The 25,858-nt window shown below is 43.4% G+C and overlaps 1 pseudogene; it reads left to right on the top strand.

The window, feature by feature from the left end:
- Nucleotides 1-25,858, top strand: part of LOC141063313 (uncharacterized) — a 155,985-nt pseudogene that overhangs the window by 24,766 nt on the left and 105,361 nt on the right.

The following is a 25,858-nucleotide window of genomic DNA, read 5'->3' as shown; positions in this document are numbered from 1 at the left end:
ATGAGGGGGTGCATTATACCCTATGAGGGGGTGCATTATACCCTATGAGGGGGTGCATTATTCCCTATGAGGGGGGCAGCATTATACCCTATGAGGGGGGCAGTATTATACCCTATGAGGGGGTGCATTATACCCTATGAGGGGGTGCATTATACCCTATGAGGGGGGCAGTATTATACCCTATGAGGGGGGCAGTATTATACCCTATGAGGGGGTGCATTATACCCTATGAGGGGGTGCATTATACCCTATGAGGGGGTGCATTATACCCTATGAGGGGGGCAGTATTATACCCTATGAGGGGGGCAGTATTATACCCTATGAGGGGGGCAGTATTATACCCTATGAGGGGGTGCATTATACCCTATGAGGGGGTGCATTATACCCTATGAGGGGGGCAGTATTATATTCTATGAGATGGCTGCATTATATTCTATGAGATGGCTGCATTATATTCTATGAGGGGTCTACAATATATTCTATGAGGGGGCTGCTTTATATTCTATGAAGGGGCTACCCCAACTCCTGCTACATAATTAAGACATGCACAACCTTATATTATACCCGGATATTAGTGTGTTTTACCGCACAATTGGTGGTCTGGTATTTAACTCCATGCAGCTACATAGTGGGCCCCAAGAATGATTTTCTCTGGTGGGCCCAAGGTGTTCCAGTCCGACGCTGCACATACCTGATACCGTGGCTGATCGCTTCAACAGTTTAATCAATAGAGAAAGCTTTTGGATATACAAGCTTGGCACACTTGCCCCTGAAGGTCTGAATTTAACTATTGGTAAGGTGGCCAGATAACTTTATTTGCCTTTTTAATCATCAGTGCGTTTTATTTATGTGCTATTGTTTACATGCTTTTATTATTAATATGGGTTGTCGCTTTTTATTGGTCTTTTTATTGGTCTACTAACCTGTTATTAATGTTTATCTATTTATTATCTATTTTTATTTTTTGCTCCTTTTTGCATATTTTATACACTTAAAACATGGTTAGCTCATGCTGTTTTATCTTATGTTTTATATGGGTTGTTTTTATTTTCTTTTTGATTGTATTATATGATGTCATTTTTTTTGTAACGTGACTATCATTATAACATGTGACTGTTGTGACTATTGTGATTGGCTGCTTCCCATTTATATACTCCATCCCCTATGTCATTAATAAAAATCTACCTGATGAAGACTGATTTTCCGTCGAAACGCGTAGTGGTTTAACCCCATCTCTCGTCTGAGTCTCTTTCCTGCGCTCCTAAGACTGTTTTCCATTTTCTCATTGCTCCTATCCTCCATTGGAGGTTTTCGGCTGGAGCTGCAGTGGAGACCTGACATTCTAATCTGCACCTGGGTTGCTTCCTAAGCGCTCCTCTATGACCGCTCATTACTGACTCTAATTCACTTACACCTTCTTAGGCCTGTTTCACACTTCCGTTTTCAGGCATCAGTCACAATTCACCATTTGGGGAAAAAAACGGATCTGACAGATTTGCCTGGCGGATCCGTTTTTTCTCCCATAGACTTGTATTGGCAGCAGATTGTGACGGATGGCCTTCCGTTGTGTCCGTCATGCGGCGGATCCGTCATAAATTGGGGGTCCGTCAGGAAAAAAAAACATCCATAGTAACTTTTTTTTGTCTGTGTCAAAAAGGCGGACGATAACGGATCCGTCCCCATCCGTCGGCTGGTAGAATGGACACCTATGGGTGGCGGATCAGTCCCTGTCCATTCAAAAACGGATCCGTTGTCGGTTTTAAGTAAAAGAGCCACCATGTCCAGATCTAATGCTGCATTCTGTCAAGGTGGCTCTTTTGTTTAGCGTCCCTTCGACTGCCGAAATAATCGTGTTTAACATTGGTCAGACATATCTGAAGTTTGACAGGGGGTTAGGTCTTTCCCCCGGACACAGATGACTGACATACGTCAGTCATGTCCTGCTTTTGATTTTGGCGCTGCCTCCACAGCGTTCATTTCTTTTTCGCTCCTGTGCTGTAATATTTTTTCTTGGGCATGTGCAGTTAGCGCTGCCCGTCCTATGACATCACATGATGTGACACCATGTGACCAGGAGGGGCGGAGCTCAGCAGAGCAGTGGTGCAGCAGGACCTGTGATGTCATCAGCACCATGTGACCAGGAGGGGCGGAGCTCAGCAGAGCAGTGGTGCAGCAGGACCTGTGATGTCATCAGCACCTTGTGACCAGGAGGGGTGGAGCTCAGCAGAGCAGTGGTGCAGCAGGACCTGTGATGTCATCAGCACCATGTGACCAGGAGGGGCGGAGCTCAGCAGAGCAGTGGTGCAGCAGGACCTGTGATGTCATCAGCACCATGTGACCAGGAGGGGTGGAGCTCAGCAGAGCAGTGGTGCAGCAGGACCTGTGATGACGTCAGAATATTACAGCGCAGGAGCGAGAAAAAGAAATGAACGCTGAGGAGGCGGCGCCAAATTGAAAAGCAGGACATGACTGACATATGTGAGGCGTCTGTGTCCGGGTGAAAGACCTGCCCCCCTGTCAAACTTCAGGTATGTCTGATCAATCTTAAAACTATTATTTCGACGGTGGAAGGGACGCTAAATAAAAGAGTCACCTTGACAGAATGCAGCATTATTGCTGGACAAGGTGGCTCTTTTACTTAAAAACGCCTGGGGGGGGGTCTGACAGGATCCCTTTAAATGGATCAGTTTTTTCGACGGAATCGATAGACGGATCAGTCGAAAAAACTGAACAGTTGTATCCGTTTGCATCCGTTTTTTCAATAATTACAACGGATCCGTCATTCCGTCGAATCAGCGGACCTTGACTGACCCCGAAAACTGAAGTGTGAAACAGGCCTTAGATGTCATGTTTGCTTTACACAGCAGCAAGTGGTTTTTTGTTGAAGCCTCATCTGTGCCGTCCCTGCCGTGTACATCTATGTTCTGGGACACAAAAGGGTTAAACATTTGTTGTTAAAAAATAATAAAATGTGCCTTCAGCTTTTTCTATGTTTTTTTCTTCTTATAAGAATTGTTGGAGCCAATTTTCTTTAGAAACATTTTAATATCAGCTTTTTCTGGAGTTTTTCTTGTAATATAGGAAAGCCTAAGGCCAGAAATAATCCCCATAAATCACTGTACATGGAGACTTTGGGATCAGATCATTTCTGTCCGTTGTGTTTGTGGAAACTAAAAATCTTTTCTAAAAGCCTCAAACTTCTGTGTGTGACTCAGAGCTGAGATCTAACGTGATAGAAGATTCCAGTGCGGGGAAGACGGGAAACCTTCATATAGACGGCCGGTGGGGATGGAGGCAGTGACCGACTCTGGCCAAATCTGTCTCTAGAGCCGCAGTAGAAGGTGAAGATGTCGTCCTCATCATGAAGGAGTTATTTCTCATGTCGCGTGTAATGAATATCTCCTGCAGTATTGCTAATGCCGATTCCAGTGTCGGTAATGAGACGAGAATTAGCGTTATGGAAGATGAGTCTATGAGGAACGTGTTCAGCTGCCGACTCCGAGGAGGAAACTGCTTGTTGTCTGTGGCCTAAATATATAGGTTTTATTAGTAGATGTCAGGGAAGAAAACTAAACCCTGTAAGATAATAAATCTCCTCATATGTTTCCCTTATTATCTCCAGTAAGTGTATTATTACACAGGATTCTTATGATGTTACATCGGATCATCTTCTTCTCATTCAGGTCTCTACAATATCGGATCCTCTCAGTGAAGATCTTCTACAGAAGAGAATTTTCCTGATTTCCCCATCAAGGATGGATATGGACAGAGACAAGATGGCGGAGAGGATGTTACACCTCATCCTAGAGATCCTCTTCCGTCTCACTGGAGAGGTGAGAGATTCTGAGGACGTCACATTACATCATTCTTATCTATGGGAATAACAGATGGACAGAACTGGAGAGGTGAGGACTCTGGAAATGTCTGGAGTGAGATTTATTAATGTGTCTCTCCATAACCAGGATTACACAGTGGTGAAGAAGACCTCTAGTGATCGCTGTCAGGACCCTGTGTCTGAGGGATGGGGAAGACCCCTGAGCCCAATCACGGGGCCTCCACCTCACCCCCTGATACATGAGGACATCAATGACCAGAAGATCCTAGAACTCACCTACAAGATGATTGAGCTGCTGACTGGAGAGGTGACACTGCTGGGAATGCTGGGACATTATACAGTAACACTATGAAGGGATCGGGGGATGACGGTATCATTGTATGTGTCAGGTTCCTATAAGGTGTCAGGATGTCGCTGTCTATTTCTCCATGGAGGAGTGGGAGTATTTAGAAGGACACAGAGATCTGTACAAGAACGTCATAATGGAGGTTCCCCAGCCCCTCACATCACCAGGTAATAGACAGGACTAAATACACACGGCCTATAATTATCTGTATGTAGAGAATGAATTCAGTCCCTGTATGTGTTTCCTCCAGATCTATCCAGTAAGAGGACAACACCAGAGAGATGTCCCCGTCCTCTTCTTCCACAGGACTGTAACCAAGAAGATCCCAGTGCTCCTCAGGATCATCAGGTAGATGGAGAGAAGGTGTCAGGAGATCTCCCCTATGATGTGTAGACGGCTGTGAAGGTCTTGTGCTCAGTCTTGTTTTATCCACCAGTATTATATGTTTTATACTTGTGTAATGAGAACGGTGGAGGTGGCAGGATTAGAGCTGATCATAGATGGGACTTCTCCATCTGTCTGTGACTTTTACAATATTTGTTTCAGGGTGAAGATCTGACTCATATTAATACTACAGAGACATATGTGAGGGGTGATGAGTGGTGTAAAGAGGAGATTCCCACATATGACTACCCAGGTGAGTAGTAACCACTGAATGCAGAGAAGTCACAGATTCCTCTCAGTCACCGGCTGTGGCTGCTTTATCGGTGGTGTAGTCCGGCCATATTACCATGATCACCATTTTGCCTCTAGACCACAACATTCTCCTCCACCCAAAACTGTTCAAATTTCTTTGGGCATTGAAAGCCCTTTTCTATAGAACTTACAACCTGGAGGATCCACCTACCCCCTGGGATTAGTGTGAGGGTGATCCCTTAAAGCGAGATCTATATGATTGCTTGTACCTGACCCAATATAGGCCAAGTGTGCGCTTAAAGGGTCACACTCAGTAACGCAAAGTTAGGCCGGGATCAAGAAAACTTGCACGAGTCTCTTGCATCAACACCCGTCGCTGCTGCCGCTCATCGAGACTGGAGCAGTGGCTGCATAGAAATCCTAAAGTTTATTCTCAAGACAAAGAGACAGAAATTAGACAGGTAACGGCCAGAGCCTTCTAAACTATAAAGCCAAATGACGGGGCTGTGGACGGGGCTTTATGTGGTGCTCTGATCACATATTCATCTGTATTGGCTTATGACAGGTTGCTGACCCCTCACTGATCTGCCCCCCATTATTACATAATGCAAATAATAGCATTGATATTATTGGTGATAATGCCTATAATATTGTGTCTATTGTGAGGCTTAGAAAAAAATTACATCCAGCAAAATGTCACCATCGGCGCCTGTCCATTAGCCTCTATCTCTTACTTATAGATGCTACTGCGCAGGCGCCGCCATCACCGGTGACATTTTGATGCTTGGCACTATCTTCTCTGCTTTCCATATCCCAAGGATTGCCTTCCTCATCGCCCTTTAACACCCTCACATGGATCTGGACTTACACTGGGACCCCTAGGCTTGGACCATGGTGTTACCTGCTATTCTGTGGTGTTAGATGGCGAGAAGAATAGTCAGGTAGCTGGGTCAGAACCAGAAGGACAGAATACAGAATCAGAAAACACAAGAGTAGTCAGTAAACGGGCCACGGTCACAGCAGGAAACAAATACACAAGCCGCAAGCTGAGCACAGAGGACTGAACCAGAAGAGAACAGCGCTGTATCTGGCAGATTCCGGCCATGTGCTTTGCACTTTAGTAGGGTGTGGTACTTTCCAATTGGCTGAAGTAGGGAGCAGATTACTCCAGCTGGACAGCAGGAACAGATCCCAGATGAGATTGGACACACCATATGCTGAAGCCCTAATATAACTAAATGACAGAAAACCAGAATAGTCGAATTCCCCATAAAGTGATTCCATGTTATTAATTAATTCACTGATGGTTATAATCTATACACACGTAGTCAAAATTGTTGTTACCCCTCGTTTAATGACAGAAAAACCCACAATGGTCACAGAAATAACTTGAATCTGACAAAAGTAATAATAAATAAAAAATCTATGAAAATGAACAAATGAAAGTCAGACATTGCTTTTCAGCCATGCTTCCACAGAATTTAAAAAAAAAATAAAACACATGAAATCGGCCTGGACAGAAATGATGGAACCCCTGAAAATAATGTAACAGAAGGGACATGTTACATCTCGGTGTGTCCACTAATTATCATCACAGGTGTCTACAATCCTGGAGTCAGTGAGGGCCTGTATAGAGGCTACAGATACTCACTGTGCTGTGTGGTGACATGGTGTGTATCACACTCAACATGGACCAGAGGAAGCGAAGGAAAGAGTTGTCTCAGGAGATTAGAAAGAAAATTATAGACAAACATGTTCCAGGTAAAAGTTATAAGACCATCTCCAAGCAGCTCAATGTTCCTGTGAGTACAGCTGCACATATTATTCAGAAATGTAAGCTCCATGGGACTGTAGCCAACCTCCCTGGACGTGGCCGCAGGAGGAAAATTCATGGCAAATCAAAGAGATGGATTATATGAATGGTAACAAAAGAGCCCCGAAAAACTTCTAAACGGATTAAAGGTGAACTTCAAGCTCAAGGAACATCAGTGTCAGATCCCACCATCACAAAAATTTTTCCTTTAGACCTAATTTTTTTTTACTTTCATAAGGGTAATAGGAGAAAATGGACGATACATTTTGTTTTGCAAATTCTCCTGAGCATGGCGATACCCCATATGTCGGGTAAATCTACTGTTTGGGTGCACGGCAGGGCTCGGAAGTGAAGGCGCGCCATTTGATTTTTTTAATGTAAAATATGTTGTAATAATTAGCGGTTGCCATGTCGCGTTTGGAGAGCCCCTGATCTGCCTAAACAGTGGAAGCCCCCAATAAGTGACACCATTTTGGAGACTAGACCTCTTTAGGGAACTTATCCAGATGTGTATTGAGCACCTTGAACCCACAGGTGCTTCACAGAAGTTTATAACTTAGAGTCGTCGAAATAAAAAACTGACATTTTTCACAAATAATTAATTTTTTTCCCCATATTTTGCATTTTCATAAGGGTAACAGGAGAAATTGCTCCATACAATTTGTTGTGCAATTTCTCCTGAGCTTGCCGATACCCCTTATGTGGGAGAATACTACTGTTTGGGCGCATGGCAATGCTTGGAAGGGAAGAAGCGCCATATTGGAGAGCAGATTTTGCTGAAATTGTTTGTAGGTGACATGTCAAATTGTCAGAGCCCCTGACGTGTCTAAACAGTGAAAACCCCCAACACGTGACCCCATTTTAGAAACTAGACCCCCAAGGAGCTTATCTAAATGTGTGGTGGGCTCTTTGAACCCCCAAGTGCGTCACAGAAGTTAATTACGTAGAAACGTGAAAATAAAAAATCATATTTTTTTTAAAAAAAAAAAGATCTTTTCGCCCTCCATTTTTTATCCAAAGGGTAACAGGAGAATTTGGACCGCAAAAGTTGTTGTGCAATTTGTCCTGAGTATTCTGACACCCCATATGTGGGGGTAAACCACTGTTTGGGCGCATGGCAGAGCTTGGAAGGGAAGGAGCACCATATTGGAGAGCAGATTTTGCTGGAATTGTTTGTGGGTGACATGTCACATTGTCAGAGCCCCTGAGGTGCCAGATAAGCATAAACCCCCAAAAGTGACCGCATTTTACCAAATACTTCCCTGAATGAATTCTTCTAGTGGTGCAGTGAGCATACTGACACCACCGCTGTTCCATAGAAAATTATACCATTGGGCAGTGAAGAAAAAATAATTACATTTTTACCACTAAAATGTTGTTTTAACCCCAGATTTTACATTGGAAAATAGGTAGGTAGGTAAATGGTCACTACACCCATAGATGAATTCACAGAAGGGGGTCATTTCCAATTCCAAGAGGGGTGTCATTTCCAAAATGGGGTCACTTCAGGGGGGATTCTGCCGTTATGGCACTTTGGAGTGCCGCTAAGTGCCAGAACAACAGAATCCTCCCTGAAGTGACGCCATTTTGGAAATGACACCCCTCTGGGAATTCATCTAGGGATATAGAGACCATTTTCACTACAAGGATGATTTCCAGAAACTCGTAGTAGAAGTTTAAGAGCAAAAATTGCAAAAATATCATTGTAGTGCCCAATATATTGTGCCCAGCATGTGTCTCTGGAGACCTCCCCCCACCTACCCCCGGAAATTGTTAAGTCAGCTCTACTCAAATGTGTCTGTCACTAAATAAACCAAATGCTTGAATGTCAAAACAGTTCAAAAGCGTGGTTCTGTGTGGAAGATTGTAAAGCAGTCATGGAGGCATAAGGCTGGCAGTGATGGGCATTGTGGGTAATAATAGCGGGGATCATGCATCATTCCTCTCTAGGAGCATACATGACATCTTCTCTGGGGATCTTTCTTGGTTCAGTTACTGGGATGAGTGCAATAAAATGTCGCTCAGTGAGTCTTCTCACATCTTCACATTCTAAAGGATTGGCGGGGACAAAATTTTCAAAAACAAGATTTTCAGTGACCTTTTCCTGATAATCAAGGAAAGTATCTGCATTTCCGGCTTTTTTGTTTAACACAAAAGAATTTTATGTGGCCACCTGAAACAAATACATGACTAACTTTTTATACCAGATATATGATTTTCTTGATACCTGGTATGGCTGTAGAACCTGATCTGCAAGGTCCACACCCCCATATATTTGTTGTAGTCACTGACAGACACAGGTTTTGGAGTAGTGGATCCCTGTTGGTCTGCAGTGGCCCTTGTGGCATCTGTGTGGATCAAGCTCAGGATAAAAATATCATTTTTATCCTTGTACTTTAGGACAAGCAGCTCTCCATTGCGTAAAGCCCCTGAATGCCCTTTTCGGAAGTTTTTGCTGACCAATGATTGTGGAAACCTCTGACGGTTTTTGTGAATGGTCCCACAAGCCCCTATGTTATGTTCAACCAGACTTTTAAAAGGAGGTATGCTGGTGTAGTAGTTGTCAACATACAGATTGGAGCATTTTTGTAAAAATGGAGTTATCAGCTCCCAAACGATTTTTCCTGATGTCCCCAGATAAGTAGGGCATCCTGGTGGGTTTAGTTGGCTATCTTTCCCCTCATAAATGCGAAAAGCTTTCATAACGGGTCCTAGGAAGAACGGCAGAAAGCATAAGGGTGGCTTGAACAGGGCGGTTGGACCAATGGGACTGAATGCTCGTTTTTTAGCAAGCCCCATAGCGAATGTAAGTCCTAAAAATGTTTTCATTTCTAGGATATTAGTTGGTGTCCATAAATTTGACCTAGCATAATAGGATCGTGGATTCTGGCTGATGAATTGGGACGCATATAACTTTGTAGGACAATATGCTCTAGCAAGCTATCTGTCAGGAACAAATTAAAAAAATAATTGGTGCAAAATTTTCCACCTCCACATTTATACCAGGAATGGCATTAAAATTAGAGATGAATGGAGTAGCCGAATCTGAAGCCTCCCATCTGGGAAATGCTACATCAAGAGGCAAAGCCCCTTAGACATTGGTGTGCGCCAATTCACGAGCACTAGGGACAGCGCTAGTACTGGGCATTGTTCCCGGAGTTGGAGACATTTCTCCAGAAGCGCTATTTGTCCTTCTTGTTGTACTGGTCCTTGTGTGTGAGGATGGACCAGAATCACTGCTCATTTCTGAGCTATCACTGTCGCTGCTACTAAAGCCCTCGAAATCCACATCGCCATCTGACACTGCACTTTCTTCACTGACAGAACATAAAAGTGTATAAGCCTCCTCTGCACCATAATACTGACCGGCCATTTTATTTTTTTTATTTTTTTTCTGGAAATAGAAAACTCTGACATGACCAAATTATTTGGGAGACAATTGAGAAAAGCCTAATTCTTTAGCCTAACCCTAACTTTAGCCTAACAGTAACCCTAACTATAGCCCCAACACTAACCCTATCCTGCCTTATCTGTTTTTCCATTGACAGATGATGGACCTGAGTGGGGACTTGTTTTTTGTGAGATGAGAATTGGTATTATTTTCACCTACATAACATTGATTGGTTTCTTTATATTCAATATTTGGGAGGCAGAATGAACAAACAGCTGAACACCGCACACTACTGGCTCATCCAACAAGGTTTTCTATTAGACTGTAATCTGTCATTGTCTTGGTAAATAATTAAAGTTTTTTACATAGCTTGCCATTTTTATGGACAGTTTAAGTAGAAATGTTCAAAAATATAAAACTCAAGGATATTTTATTAAATTTTTTTTTTTTTATCTTAGCAGATGACTGTACCAGGAGATCAGAGGGACAGCTGACATCTTCAATTTTTAAATCTGATAATATTGAGATCCTACAAGATAGAACTGAAGTGATTTCCATTACTCCAGATATATCATCATCCATTCACAGCAAAGATCTGTCATCTGATCCTATGAAACAGGTCCCATCTTCTGATTCATTACCGACTAGTAAGGAAAATCAAAGTCACAAAAGAGGCAATCAAAAACAAACTGCTCCTAAAGCAGAGAAGTCATTTTCTTGTTCAGAATGTGGGAAATGTTTTAGCAAGAAAGCGATTCTTGTCAGACATCAGAGCATTCACACGGGGGAGAAGCCTTTTACCTGTTCAGAATGTGGGAAATGTTTTAACCAGAAATCAGATTTGGTTAATCACCATAGAACTCACACGAGGGAGAAGCCTTTTTCCTGTTCAGAATGTGGGAAATGTTTTAACAATAAATCATATTGTGTTAAGCACCAGAGACTCCACACAGGAGATAAGCCTTTTTCCTGTTCAGAATGTGGGAAATGTTTTAACCGGAATTCACAATTGGTTAATCACCAAAGGACTCATACAGGGGAGAAACCTTTTTCGTGTTCAGATTGTGGGAAAACTTTCAACCAGAAATGTCATCTTATTAGTCACCAGAGAACTCACACAGGGGAGAAGCCTTTTTCCTGTTCAGAATGTGGGAAATGTTTTAACCGGAAATCATATTTGGTTGATCACCATAGAACTCACACGGGGGAGAAGCCTTTTTCCTGTTCAGATTGTTGGAAATGTTTTATCCAGAAATCACATTTGATTGATCACCAGAGAACTCACACAGGGGAGAAGCCTTTTTCATGTTCAGAATGTGGGAAATGTTTTGCACATAAATCACTGCTTGTTACTCATCAGAGAACTCACACAGGGGAGAAGCCTTTTTCCTGTTCAGAATGTGGAAAATATTTTAGACTGAAAGTCAATCTTGTTAAGCACCAAAGAACTCACACAGGAGAGAAGCCTTTTTCATGTTCAGAATGTGGAAAATATTTTAGACTGAAAGTCAATCTTATTAAGCACCAAAGAACTCACACAGGAGAGAAGCCTTTTTCATGTTCAGATTGTGGGAAATGTTTTAACCAGAAAGGGAATCTTGTTAGGCACCAAAGAACTCACACAGGATAGAAGCCTGTTTGATGTTCAGAATGTGGGAAATGTTTTTCTCAGAATTCAAGTCTTGTTACACATGAGAGAATTCACACAGCAGAGAAGCCATATTCATGTTCAGAATGTGGAAATGTTTTAAATGGAAAATAGATCTTGATCGCCATCAAAGAACGCACACAGGGCAGAAGCCTTTTTCCTGTTCAGAATGTGAGATATGTTTTAACCGGAAAGGGATTCTTGTTAGACATCAGAGCAGTCACACAGAGGAGAAGCCATTTTCATTTTCTTAATGTGGGAAATATTCTACTTGGAAATCAGCTGTTAATAAACATCAGGGACATCACATAGTGTAGAAGCCTTTTTTATGTTCATAATGTTGGAATAGTTTTAACCAAAATTGAATCTTCTTAAATGGGTTGTCTCTTGTCATTCCTCATGTTTGCTGACAAAAGGATAAAACTAAACTTTATTCATTCCAAATGTAAAGCTATATCCATAATTCACCCCCTGAAGGTTAGTCAGTAGGTGACTAATAGAAAAAGCATATACCCCACAGTTGAATACATAGGGTGAGTTGACGTATACACACTCACTCTCCAAGCCTCTCATTTCTATGGGTTTCATCGTCCTCACCAAAGGCGACTCATCTGGAGACTATTTAATATTGACCTATATTCAAGCGAGACTAGACAAGAAAACTAAAATCATGTAATGTTATCCGAAACAGTCAGAAAACTAGCCACATATTGGCAGATCCCAGACCTAAAACTATATACTTGGTAAGTTTATAAGCCCCTCCAGTGTCAGGAATAGATAGTATGTGATAATACAGTATAATTCTTGGGTTTTCTCCTATAGGGACTGCCCTAGTTTGGTAATGTAACTGCTGTTAATTAGTAGTGCAGACAAATTGTCCTAGACTAAACTCAGTCTTCAGACGGCCCAATATGGACCACTCAGGGAAAACTTACCTGCTCCAAAGATCATTAGCAGCTTCTATCTAATGGCCATGCTGCGGTCTGTCAGGGAATGAGTGCAATATCGTTATACAGACTAGGGATATGTGCAATCATAATGTCTGGGAGATCTGTGCCATTATTTAGTATGAATATGGAAATTATCTCTGAAAGGTAAGTGTTCCCTGAGCGGTATATACGGTATTTTCACATACTATCTATTCCTGACACTGGAGTGACTTATAAACTTGCAAAGTATATAGTTTGAAGTCTACAGTCGGCCAATATGTGGCTAGTTTTCTGACTGTTTCGGTTAGCATGATACATGATTTTAGGGTTTTCTTCGTCTAGTCCCGCTTGAATATAGTTCAGTATGAAATAGTCTCCTGATGAATGAATGATGAGTCCAATGAGTATTTATTTCTCTTAAGTAGCGGCACACGTGACCACCAGCAGCAGCAGGAAGCCGGTGGCTGACACTGCGCACTACTGAAGAGCAATGAATAGTCACCCCAATCTCCAATGAACAGTCCTGGTAAGTTCTCCGGCAGCTGTGCACTGCTTGTGAGCAACGCATGACGTCCCTGCCATGTGCTGCTTACAAGCATAAAGCAGTTGCTGACACCGGAGCAGGATGCAGCGAGGGAGCGCCGGGTAGGTAAATGTAATTTTTTTTTTAAGTTTTCTGATGGTGCCATGCATACCAGGATGTGGGTGGGGGCAAATGGGATGGGGCCATGCATACCAGGACGAGATGGGGCCCTGCATATTAATATAGGGATGAGGGCGATCATGCATACCAGGATAGGGATGAGGGGACCTTGTGTATCAAGATGGGGGTGAGATGACCATATATACCAGGATAGGGGATACTAAGTACAGAGTTGACCACATTTTTTGTTTTAACCCCTTTACTCCCAAGGATGGTTTGCATGTTAATGCCCGGGCCAATTTTTACAATTCTGACCACTGTCCCTTTATGAGGTAATAACTCTTCCATGAATCCTGGTGATTCTGACATTGTTTTCTCGTGACATATTATACTTCATGTTAGTGGTAAAATTTCATTCATATAACTTGCGTTTATTTGTGAAAAAAACAAATTTGGCGAAAATTTTGAAAATTTCGCAATTTTCCAACTTTGAATTTTTATACTTTAAATCACAGAGATATGGCACTCAAAAAACTTAAGTAATATTTTCCACGTTTACTTTACATCAACACAATTTGGGAACCAAATTTTTTTTGTTAGGAAGTTAAGGGTTAAAAGTTGACCAGTGATTTCTCATTTTCACAACACCATTTTATTTTTACGGACCACATCACATTTAAAGTCACTTTGAGGGGTCTACGTGATAGATAATACCTAAAAGTGACACCATTCTAAAAACTGCACCCCTCAAGATGCTCAAAAACAGATTCAAGAAGTTTATTAACCCTTCAGGTGCTTCACAGGAATTTTTTGAATGTTTAAAAAAAATGAACATTTAATTTTTTTCGCAAAAAAAATTACTTCAGGTTTAATTTTTTTATTTTACCAAGGGAGTAGGAGAAGTTGAACTGCAAAAGTTATTTGACAATTTGCCCTGAGTACGCCGATACCTGATATGTGGGGGGGAACCACTCTTTTGGCTCATGGCAGAGCTCGGAAGGGAAGTAGCGCCATTAGACTTTTTCTCTGCAAAATTGGCTGGAATTCAGATCGGACGCCATATCAAGTTTGGAAAGCCCTTTATGTGCCTAAACAGTGGAAACTCCCCACAAGTGACCCTATTTTGGAAACAAGACCCCCGAAGGAACTTATCTAGATATGTGGTGAGCACTTTGAACCCCCAAGGGCTTCACAGAAGTTTATAATGTACAGCCGTACAATTAAAAAATCATATTTTGTCCACAAAAATGATCTTTTCACCCCCAATTTTTATTTTCCCAAAAGTAACAGGACCTCTAAAGTTATTGTGCAACTTGTCGTGAGTACGTTGATACCCCATATGTGGGGGTAAACCACTATTTGGGTGCATGGCAGAGCTCGGAAGGGAAGCAGCGCCATTTGACTTTTTTGGCTGGAATTGAGATCAGACACCATGTTGTGTTTGGAGAGCACCTGATGTGCCTAAACAGTTGAAACCCCCCAATTCTAACTCCAACCCTAACCCCAACACACCCCTAACCCTAATCTCAGCCTTAGACCTAACGGGAAAATGGAAATTGTCACGATCCCACCGCTGCCACCAACATGTGACGATCCCACCGCTGACACCAATATGGAGGGATGCAACGCACTGCCAGCACACGGCTATCACAGGCACAGTGGGGGCTTATCTTAGTTATCCCGCCACTGGCACCATGTGACAAAAATATACAGCAAGCTAATCTTGCCCTAACAATTTATCGCAGGGGGGTTATTTTGGATGCCCCACCACTGCTAACAACCTTCCAAGAATTGTGGGGATTTATGGATATCCCACTTTCTCAGTTCCACTTTGGAACGCGCAGCTCTCCGGCGCCCACCTTACCCTCAGGTCAGTCAGGGAACTGCACCTAGGATAATTAGTCACCGGATGGGCTGATTGTTGTGCACAGGCAATTAGACTACTGCAGTAAGGGAATTATCAATGCTTTGGCCGCAGCCACTCATTCAGCATATAAGACCCTTCTGTACTGCCAACTAGCCCAACCAGCCGAATACACCATGCTGCCACCAGCCACGATTCACCTAATCAAAGAGTTAATTAAGAGGGTCCGTAGCAAACCCCCAAATTAGTAGCGATTATCTAAAAAAGCGCATAGTTCGTTTCTTAGAGCATGAAGACAGACTGATAATTTTACGATTTATTCCCCAAAGAGGGCAGTGATTACATAGATAAAAAGTTGTTACAAAGGTGAGACATTAAATATGTACAAGGCAAATATAAAATAACAGGGATGAAAGCAGAAGGTACACTTACATGTGCTTAGTTGGTATTAGGCAAACCATGTGCTAGGGGGAGGGGCAGCCAGCCAGCCACACATCCCCAGACATCTGCAGGTCTTTTCAGCATGAAAACTCCAGCTTAACTGAAGAATTTTAAGGGAGGGATATCTTATAGCCTAGGGTTGGTTACATCACAAAAGGGGCAGTCTGGAGAAGTTCAGCCCCCCCTTTCTCCAAATTGCAATTTCCCTGTAAAACTTATAATAACTATTGTTAGCAGTCTGATTTCTTACTTCCCTATGATGAAATCTAGACCCTTACATGCTGCAGTCTCCTGCGTTTCATCTGCGGTATAGGAGATTGCAGAGGAGAGTGCCTTGCGGCAACTCTCTCCAGAGTCTAAGTCCTTTGTTGCCTCCACTGAGCATGCTCATGGGACGAGCTCCCATTGGAGTTCGGGAGTCACATGCTCAGGTCCTGTGTCTAATCCTATTGGCGCCTCCTGGAACCTTGGAGACTTCCGGAAGGTCCCGTTTGGTATAAAAAGCGTGCATGGCTGTTCCGCCATGCGCTAGTATTTCATACTTGCTGCTGTATGTATGGTGATGGATGCTTGGACTGGTGACTGACTTATTAAGAAACCCCTTCCCTCTGATAACACGATTGTGTGAGTGTTTGGGTTCAGCCAGTAGCAGCGCTAGCGCCAGCGCGCATATGCTCCATCTTGCTCAGCAGCTTAGCATCTGCATTGTGCCAGCGTTATTGCAGCGCCTGCCAGCGGCTTAGTTTTTGCCGCTCTGCAGTTGCAGCTTTCTCTGCATCCGCGGTTGCGACGCTTCGCACCTAATTTGACGGTAGGTCTAGACGGAGTAGTCCTGCTGTTTAAGGCTATTACTGTGACCGCGAATACCGTGACTATATCGCTGTGTGTCTGTGACTCTGATTAGACTCAGCGTTTAATTTGAGCTTATTTGCCTGCAGCTCTGTGAGTATAACAGAGCTTGCTTTTGTGCACTGGGTGCCGTCTAACTCTTGTGCACATTACCGCCTTGCTCCCTGCGCCTCTCTAGCAGCGTTTTTTCCATCCACCGCACGGTGGACCCCGGGTGGCGAAGGCACTTTTTTTTTTTTTTTATTTAGTGTCTTCCACCACTCCTAACAACTATATCTTAACGAGGGAAGCTCGTATAAACACGCCGATGGTCTAATTTTTCTCAGTTTATTGAATCCAGTAAAACAACACCAAGCATGCCATGATATGGACACTCCATTTGGGAATAATCCATATCTCAGTTTCAGGAGGTGATAGAACTTTGCAAGATCCACCGTAGCGAAGCCGGGTCCACGCAGATCACAGAAATGTCTAATTTTTCTGCCACGACTGGAGCCCGTGCTAGCTTAGTTTAATGTCTCTCATAGATTTATTCAGCCACATGTCTCAAACAAAGAAATGCTCTCCACTCAACTTAATTAACACTCCTTTTACTTAGCTGTGACAGGCTGATTTTCATCTGTGTGTGGAGGAAGGGAAGATTCTAGAGTGTTCCAGAACATCATATCTTACAGTAATATCTCACATAACATTACAGAAATAAATACATTTTTTTAAATTTTATTATTTTTCCCTAACTAAGGGGGTGATAAAGGGGGGTTTGATTTACTATATATGGCTGGTTTTTATGTTTGGCAGCTGTCGCATGCTAAAAGACGCTTTTTAATGTAAAAATAGTTTTTGCATCACCACATTTTGAGAGCTATAATTTTTCCATATTTTGACCGACCGAGTCATGTAACATAGTAACATAGTTATTAAGGTTGAAGGGAGACTTTAAGTCCATCTAGTTCAACCCATATCCTATCCTAACTTGCCCTAACATGTTGATCCAGAGGAAGGCAAAAAAAACCCATGTGGCAAACAGTAAGATTCACATTGGGGAAAAAAATTCCTTCCCGACTCCACATACGGCAATCAGACTAGCTCCCTGGATCAACGCAATATTAAGGAAACTAGTGTATATACCCTGTAATATTATACTTTTCAAGAAAGGCATCCAGTCCCTTCTTAAATTTTAGTAGGGAATCACTCATTACAACATCATATGGCAGAGAGTTCCATAGTCTCACTGCTCTTACAGCAAAGAATCCGCGTCTGTGAGTATGCTTAAACCTTCTTTCCTCCAGACGTAGAGGATGCCCCCCGGTCCCCATCACAGTTCTAAGAGTAAAAAGATCATTAGAAAGGTCTTTGTACTGTCCCCGCATATATTTATACATTGTAATAAGATCACCCCGAAGCCTTCGATTTTCCAAACTAAATAACCCCAAGTGTAATAACCTGTCTTGGTATTGCAGACCCCCTAGTTCCCTAATAACCTTGGTCGTTCTTCTCTGCACCCGCTCCAGTTCAGCTATGTCTTTCTTATACACCGGAGACCAGAACTGTACACAGTATTCTATATGTGGTCGCACTAGTGACTTCTATAGAGGTAAAATTATGTTCTCCTCATGAGCATCTATGCCTCTTTTAATGCATCCCATTATTTTATTTGCCTTTGCAGCAGCTGCCTGACACTGGCCACTAAATGTGAGTTTTTTGTCCACCCATACACCCAGGTCTTTTTCAGTGACAGTTTTGCCCAGTGTTTTACAATTAAGCACGTAATTATACATCTTGTTCGTTCTACCCAAGTGCATGACCTTACATTTATCCCCATTAAAGCTCATTTGCCTTTTATCAGCCCAAGTTTCTAGTTTACTCCTGTAATATAAAATTGTCCTCCTCTGTATTGATTACCCTGCAGAGTTTAGGGTCATCTGCAAATATTGAAATTCTACTCTCTATGCCCCCTACAAGGTCATTAATAAATATGTTAAAAAGAAGCGGGCCCAAAACTGACCCCTGTGGTACCCCACTGCTAACCGTGACCCAGTCCGAGTGTGCTCCATTAATAACGAGCCTTTGTTTCCTATCCCTGAGCCAGCTCTTAACCCACCTACACATATTTTCCCCTATCCCCATTGTTCTCATTTTATGCATCAACCTTTTGTGTGGCACCGTATCAAAAGCTTTTTGAATATTGGCACCACATTTGCTATACGTCAGTCCTGTAGTACAGACCCTGTTATTATGGAATCTTTAAAGATTAAAAATAATGGTCTATTTATGACTGTGCTTAATTCCTGCAGTATCGGGGGTGTATCCCATCCGGGCCCGGGGACTTGTCAATTTTAGTGATTTTTAGACGCCGCCATACTTCCTTCTGGGTTAAGCAGGTGACATTTAAAGGAGAATTTTTATCCCTGATCATGTTATCCATCATGGGATTTTCTTGAGTAAATACTGTTGAAAAAAAGTCATTTAGCATATTGGCGTTTTCCTCATCCTCATCCACCATTTCACCCAGACTATTTTTAAGGGGGCCAACACTATCATTTTTTAGCTTCTTACTATTTATGTAGTTAAAGAATATTTTGGGATTATTTTTACTTTCTCTGGCAATGAGTCTCTCTGTCTCAATCTTTGCTGTCTTGATTTGCTTTTTACAGAATTTATTTAATCTTCTGTATTTAGTTAATGCCTCATCACTACCTATTTGCTTTAATTCTCTAAATGCTTTATTTTTATCTCTTATTGCGCCCCTTACAGCTCTATTTAGCCATAGTGGTTTCCTCCTATTTCTCGCATGTTTATTCCCATACGGTATATATTGTGCACAGCTCCTATTCTGGATGCTAATAATGGGAGATGTTTTTCTTTGTGTATTTTTATGTCTCAGGATATCGTCCTAGTTAATTGCACCAAGATCATCTCTCATCCATTGGAAATTTGCTTTCCTGAAGTTTAGTGTCCTTGTAACCCCTCTACTACACATCTTATTAAAGGATACATGAAAACTTATTAATTTGTGATCACTATTACCCAAGTAATTACCCTTACATTTGATCTGCGGTCTGGCCTGTTAGTTAATATTAGGTCTAGCAGTGCCCCCCCTCTTGTTGGGTCCTGAACCAGTTGTGAAAGGTAATTGTCTCTCATCGTTGTCAGACACCTATCACCTTTGCTGGAACTGCAGGTTTCTGTTCCCCAATGTATTTCAGGGTAGTTGAAGTCCCCCATAATAATGACTTCTCCTTGAGTCGCAGCTTCATCTATTTGCTTTATGAGGATATTCTCTGTAGCTCCATTATTTTTGGAGATTTATAACAAACCCCTATCAGTAATTTATTATTTTTCCCCCCTCCCCTTATCTCTACCCACAGGGACTCTACATTCTCATTAGATTCATATATATTATCACGAAGGATGGGTTTTAAGGATGATTTTACATATAAACACACGCCTCCCCCTCGCTTATTTGTTCGGTCATTTCTGAACAGACTTTAGCCCTGTAAATTAACCGCCCAGTCGTGGCTCTCATCCAGCCATGTCTCAGATATCCCCACCATGTCATAATTATGCTCCAACAACATTAACTCCAATTCCTCCATGTTGTTGGTGAGGCTTCTGGCATTAGTATACATGCACTTTATGTATCTCTCTGTACCTCTATTCTTTCTTAAATTATTACCTGTTCTAACCCCACCCCCCATGCCACCCCCACCCCCAATCTCATTATTTGTGCCCAGGTCTCTATCTGCACTGTCTTCCCCTCCTATAAAATGAATACCCCCCCCCCCGTCCCTAGGTTAAACACTCCTCCAACCTTCTAGCCATTTTCTCCCCCAGCACAGCTGCACCCTCCCCATTGAGGTGCAGCCTGTCCCTAGCGTAGAACCTGTAGCCAACTGAGAAGTCGGCCCAGTTCTGCAGGAACCCAAACCCCTCCTTCCTACACCAATTCCTGAGCCACTTATTAACCTCCCTAATCTCCCGTTGCCTCTCTGGCGTGGCACGTGGTACAGGAAGTATTTATGAAAATACCACCTTGGAGGTCCTTGCTTTAAGCTTGCAGCCTAATTCCCTGAAATCATCTTTAAGGACCTTCCACCTACCTCTAACTTTGTCATTTGTGCCAATTTGCATCATGACTGCTGAATTCTCACCAGCCCCTCCCAGTAATCTGTCAACCCGATCAGCGATGTGTCGGACTCGAGTGTCAGGTAGGCAGCACACCGTTCGACGATCCCTGTCTTTGTGACAGATTGCCCTATCTGTTCCCCTAATAATTGAGTCTCCCACTACCAGAACCTGTCTGGCCTGCCCTGCTCTCCTATTTCCCCCCTTACTGGAGCAGACACTCCTCCAGCTTTTCAGAGGTCATGCCTTGCTGCAGCAGTGCTACCCCTGCACTGACACCCCTCTCATCTGCAAACTTATTGGGGTGTGCCAGATCAGGACTAGCCTCCCTGGTGCTCTTCCCTCTACCCCGCCTTCTAACTGTCACCCAGCTAGCTGCTTCATTGTCCTGCAGCTCCAACCTAGCATCCCCCTCTCATCTATCCCATTGAGCGTCTGCTCAGTGAGCAGGAGACTCCTTTCCATATTGTCTATGGATCTCAGTGTTGCCAGCTGCACATTTAGATGCAGTATCTGGGCTTCCAAATGCACAACGTGCTCACATCTCGCACAGCAGTATGCACCCTCAACCGGCTGTTCAAGGATTTCATACATGCGGCAAGACGTGCACTGGATGGCATTGGCAATAGTGGAGCACATCCTAATGGGGATTGCACCAGACAAAAAGATTAGCAAAAATAAATAAAAAGTATTATTACAATATAACAGCAATTCAGTAACACCTCCTTTGGAAACTCCCTGAATCCAAAGTCACTGAATCTCAAGTCACACACTTACCACAGTTCGCACTTAGACTCAGGTCACACTCGGCTCGTTCACACTCGCTCAGGCAGAAGATTTAAGAGTTGTTTTTTTTTTCCCTTTTACCAGTACACCACCCTGCTGCTCAATGCACTTCCAAAAGGAATTGAGCCCCAACCAGCTGCCCCTTATAAACCCTTAATTATGAGCTTCCACCCTTAATTAACCCCTTGTGAATATAGTTACAACTCAAGATTTATAGTTAACCCTTAAAAGCACAGATAGTAAAATAAAAGATTAACCCTGTAGAGAGAAAAAATAGGTTAAACAAGCCCCCAAGCCCCCAAAAAATTGAACAGGTAGAAAGCACTCAGCAACCCACAATTCAGCAACTCATACAGGTATTTGTTATAGGTTTTCCAAATACCTCTTCACTGAATCACAAGTCACACACTTACCACAGTTCACACTTACGCTCCAGTCACACTCAGCTTATTCACACTCGCTCAGGCAGAAGATTTAAGAGATTTTTTTTTCCCTTTTACCAGCACACCACCTTGCTGCTCAATGCACTTCCAAAAGGAGTCAGACACACTTCAGTTCATCCCAACTGACCATGTTCTCTTCAACTGGGTTTTGTCCCACCGCTTTGGCCAGCCATACCCAGTGATTGTGGATCCGTAGAGGAGGAGACGCATGTGGGTCCATCCGCTTTTGAGGCTGCGACTCACAAGACGTCATTTTCACCTCCTCTATTCTCTGCGGGAGCATCCAGAAAAATTCTACCAATACTGTCGCATGAGCCTTGCAACATTTGATCGACTCTTGGAGACAGTGCGCCCTTGGATAACTTTTCAGGACACAAGGATGTGCAAAGCTATATCTGCAGAGGAGCAACTTCTCCTCACATTACGGTATGTACTACACAACCACATTCTCTATGTTCATGATGTGTTGCCCAAAGTATGTTTTTTGTTTTTTTACTAAGTTTAATGCCCTCATCTTATTGCAGATATATATAAAATTACAGACCAGAATGTTATGTGTAATATGTACTGAATATCACGTAGTCATTGTGCGACCAAATATGTGTGTGTTAGTAGATATGAATCACTAACAAGTTTGGTATGTATGTACCTGGTCTTTTGTTAATTTGTGCATTCTAAAATGTTCCATTTCTGTTGTTCTTCAGCTTCCTGTCCACTGGCCTGTCTTATGCCGCTCTCCACCATAAGTTTCTCATTGGAAGATCTACAGTACCATTTCTGGCATAGTCAGGTCGACATGTAGTCAAATATGGTCAAGACTAAATCAACTCATCATGCCCCAGCCCAGGATGGAAGACTGGTTGAGGATATCAAGGGACTTTGAGGAGGAATGCCAGTTTCCTAATTGTATTGGGGCCCTAGATGGCAAACATATCCGGGTGCGTAAGCTGCCGAACTCTGGCTCCCAATTCTTCAATTATAAACAATACTTTTCTGTTGTATTGTTGGCTCTGGCCGACCCTCAATACAAGTTTATAATTGTTGACATTGGGGTCTATGGAAGGACGGGAGACTCTAGAGTCTTCAATACTTCCATAATGGCTCGGCGGCTACGCACCAACCAGTTGGATCTACCCCCACCACGCCAGCTACCAGGCTCCACTCAAGAATCAGTCCCTTATGTCCTTGTGGCAGATGAGGCGTTTCAGTTAACGGGCAATGTCATGAGGCCATATCCCCGGCGCAACCTGGACCACCGGCGCAGAATTTTTAACATGCGCCTATCACGTGCTCGGCGACTGGTGGAGTGTTCCTTTGGCATTCTTTGTGCCAAATGGCGGGTACTCCAGTCTGCCATTCAGCTGAGTGAACAAATGTAAATGAAGTAATTAAAGCATGTGGCGTTGCCCATAACTTCACCAGGATACATGATTGTTCCTCCTGTGCTGGTGTTGTGCGTGGGTCGGACAATGTACGTAGGGCGAGACTACCTTCCAACCCTCAACGTAGACCGCTCTCTGGGCTCAAAGTGCGTGATATTTTCACAAATTACTTTATGTTACCTGAGGGGGAAACTTCTTGGCAAGAGCATGCTGTGTCTATGTTGTAAATTTTTCTTTTTTGGCCTTTGGGAAACTATACATATTACAACCCCTTATGTCTTTTCTCTGTTTCTAAATCACTGTGTAAGCATATGGCAGCATGTTGAGATGTAAGTGCATCATTGATAAAGACAACAACAATTGAAAGTTAAAACTTTTTATGTATCCTTTTTTTCAAGGCCTTGTGAAACCATATTCGAGCCATATGGTATTTAGCAAAATGGCCATAATTGGCTTTAGAACTAAAAAAAAAGTAAAAATGTTACAATACAGCATTAACCATAAAAATCACACAAACTTATAAATTGTAGTATGTGGGGGGGAGAATGCGGCAGCCCAACCTGAGTTGCCTGATGGCTAGTTTGGCCAACTTGTCCCTCGGCCTGTGTGGGGGCATACTCTTGCCTATGATGGAGGTAGTGGGCCGGCTCATGGGCTTGAGGTGGATACTGGGCACTATGATATTGGAGACGACTCTCCTATTGGGACTGGTAGGGCCGTGAGTCTAATGCACCAAAATGGCCATGTCGTCCCCAACCAGATTGGGACCAGCCTCCAACATTGGCTGGGAACAAGTGGCCATATTTGTGTGCTGGGTTATACCCTAACATTTGGGAATGATGTTGCCAATGTTGGGTAGGGGGGAAGGGGTAGGTCCACGTGTAGGAGGATCCTCAGACCCTGATTGAGCAAGCACTTGGGGATGTGGGTTAAGATGCATGAGATTCCTGGGTGACAGCTGCCACTTCTCCAGAAACTCAAACACCTCATAAGGGGTATTGAGGGGTGTGCTGGTATCAATTAGGATCTGAATGGATCCTCGCACATGTAGCCGCACCTCACGGGGAAGGGATCGAAGATAATGGGCAAGGCTGCATGAGTACGCCTCCTCCCCATCATCAGTGGCAAATCTGGTAAGATAATTTTGGTCCCCTGTATCCACATTGGTCCTGGTATCAGTGGCAGGGATATGGTGCTTTTGGCTACCTCGCTGGGATGGCACAGCAGGCTGGGGGGAGCCCTCTAGCTGAACAGTTGGGCTGCTGCTGTTGCCCTGTTCATCCTGGATGTCGGGTGGTGCTGCAGCTGACGGTCCTTGTAGTGGCTCTGTTCCTGGTGGTGGTGTTTCTGGTGGCGGGCCAGGTTCTAGGGCAGGCTCAGGTTGAGCAGGAGAAGTCATTTGGGCCTGGCTCCTTGGAAGGTCACAAGATGGGCCAAATACCTCAACCCCTCCACCTACAGGATCGAGGATGGCCTCTGAATCAGACCCTGTCTCCCTTTCAGTGAGGTTAGACTGAGTTCTGTGATTAAATATAAAATGTAGAAAAAGGAAAATTTGAATCGGGCCCTATAAAGCATTTGTGTCATGTCGTGTTTTTGGTATACTTACGGTCTGAGATCCATAATTGGAACGAGGAATGAGAGGCGGTCGAAATAAACATATTTCCGCTTTGTGGGGGCCGCAGAACCACTTCTTGCCCGCTGCTGGCGCTCACGGCGATACTGGTCACGGATGGTGCGCCAGCGTCTCATCACATCTTCGACTGCAATGTGACATAAAAGAATGAAAACTTACAATTTGCCTAAAACAAGTTTTTGAACTAGTATCAAAGTCATGTGGCCTACTAGGATGTGAGTTCTACCCAGGGTGGCATCTAGCATTGGTGCAACCAGGCCAGATGCACAGGGTCACAGTAGCTCACGTGGCAAGTAGCAACTCTTTAAACTGTTTTTGCTAGGCATTATGAGGAGCTTGGGGACAAGGTAAAATTCTCTCAGGGTCAAACAGTGGGTCCAAAAATAATGTACAAGCCACAAGAGCCCAATATCAGAAGCACAGGATGTGGGGGGCCTACTTGTAAAATAATTTTTTGATGGCAGGTAATTTGACATACATAATTTATGTGCACGTACTTATGTGCTGCTGCTCCTCATGTGGCCGATCACCAAAATCAGGGAACATTTGGTGACATATGCGCCTCCATGCAGCCTCCTTTCTTGCCCCGTCGGCATAATGTGCATCCCGTTGGTCCCATAATTCCGGGCGATCCTGCACAAGAACAATTAGCATCTCCACATTCAGATTCTGGTAGGGTGCCAAGATGCTGTACTCCGTGGAGGCTGACTTCCTGGATGTCTGGAGCGCTTTTTGAGCTCATTTGCATGTCTAAGCTTCCTGATAATTGCTTGGAACATTTCCTGTCACCAGGAGAAGTCCTGCGTATTTCTAGCAAGTCACACGTGTGATCCGTGTGTAATTCGTTTTTTTGCGCACCCATAGACTTGCATTGGCGTACTACGGCTGTAGTACGCTGACAGTCCCAGCATGCTGCGATTGGCACGGACCGTAGAATATATGCGACAAAAATACGGCTGATGGGAGCTGCCCCATAGAGAATCATTGGTCCATGTGCAATGCACTTTTTAACGCCTCTCACTCGTCCGTATTCCTCTCTAGTGTGACGCCGGCCTTATTGTTATAGTGGTGTGTGTGATGATGGCTGTATG

Source organism: Dendrobates tinctorius, unplaced genomic scaffold (assembly GCF_039654945.1).
Source record: "Dendrobates tinctorius isolate UK_male_01 unplaced genomic scaffold, ASM3965494v1 ptg000249l, whole genome shotgun sequence".
In the NCBI taxonomy this organism is placed as follows: Eukaryota; Metazoa; Chordata; class Amphibia; order Anura; family Dendrobatidae; genus Dendrobates; species Dendrobates tinctorius.
The sequence above is the reverse complement of the archived record's forward strand: the minus strand, read 5'-3'. Positions and strand labels throughout refer to the sequence as shown.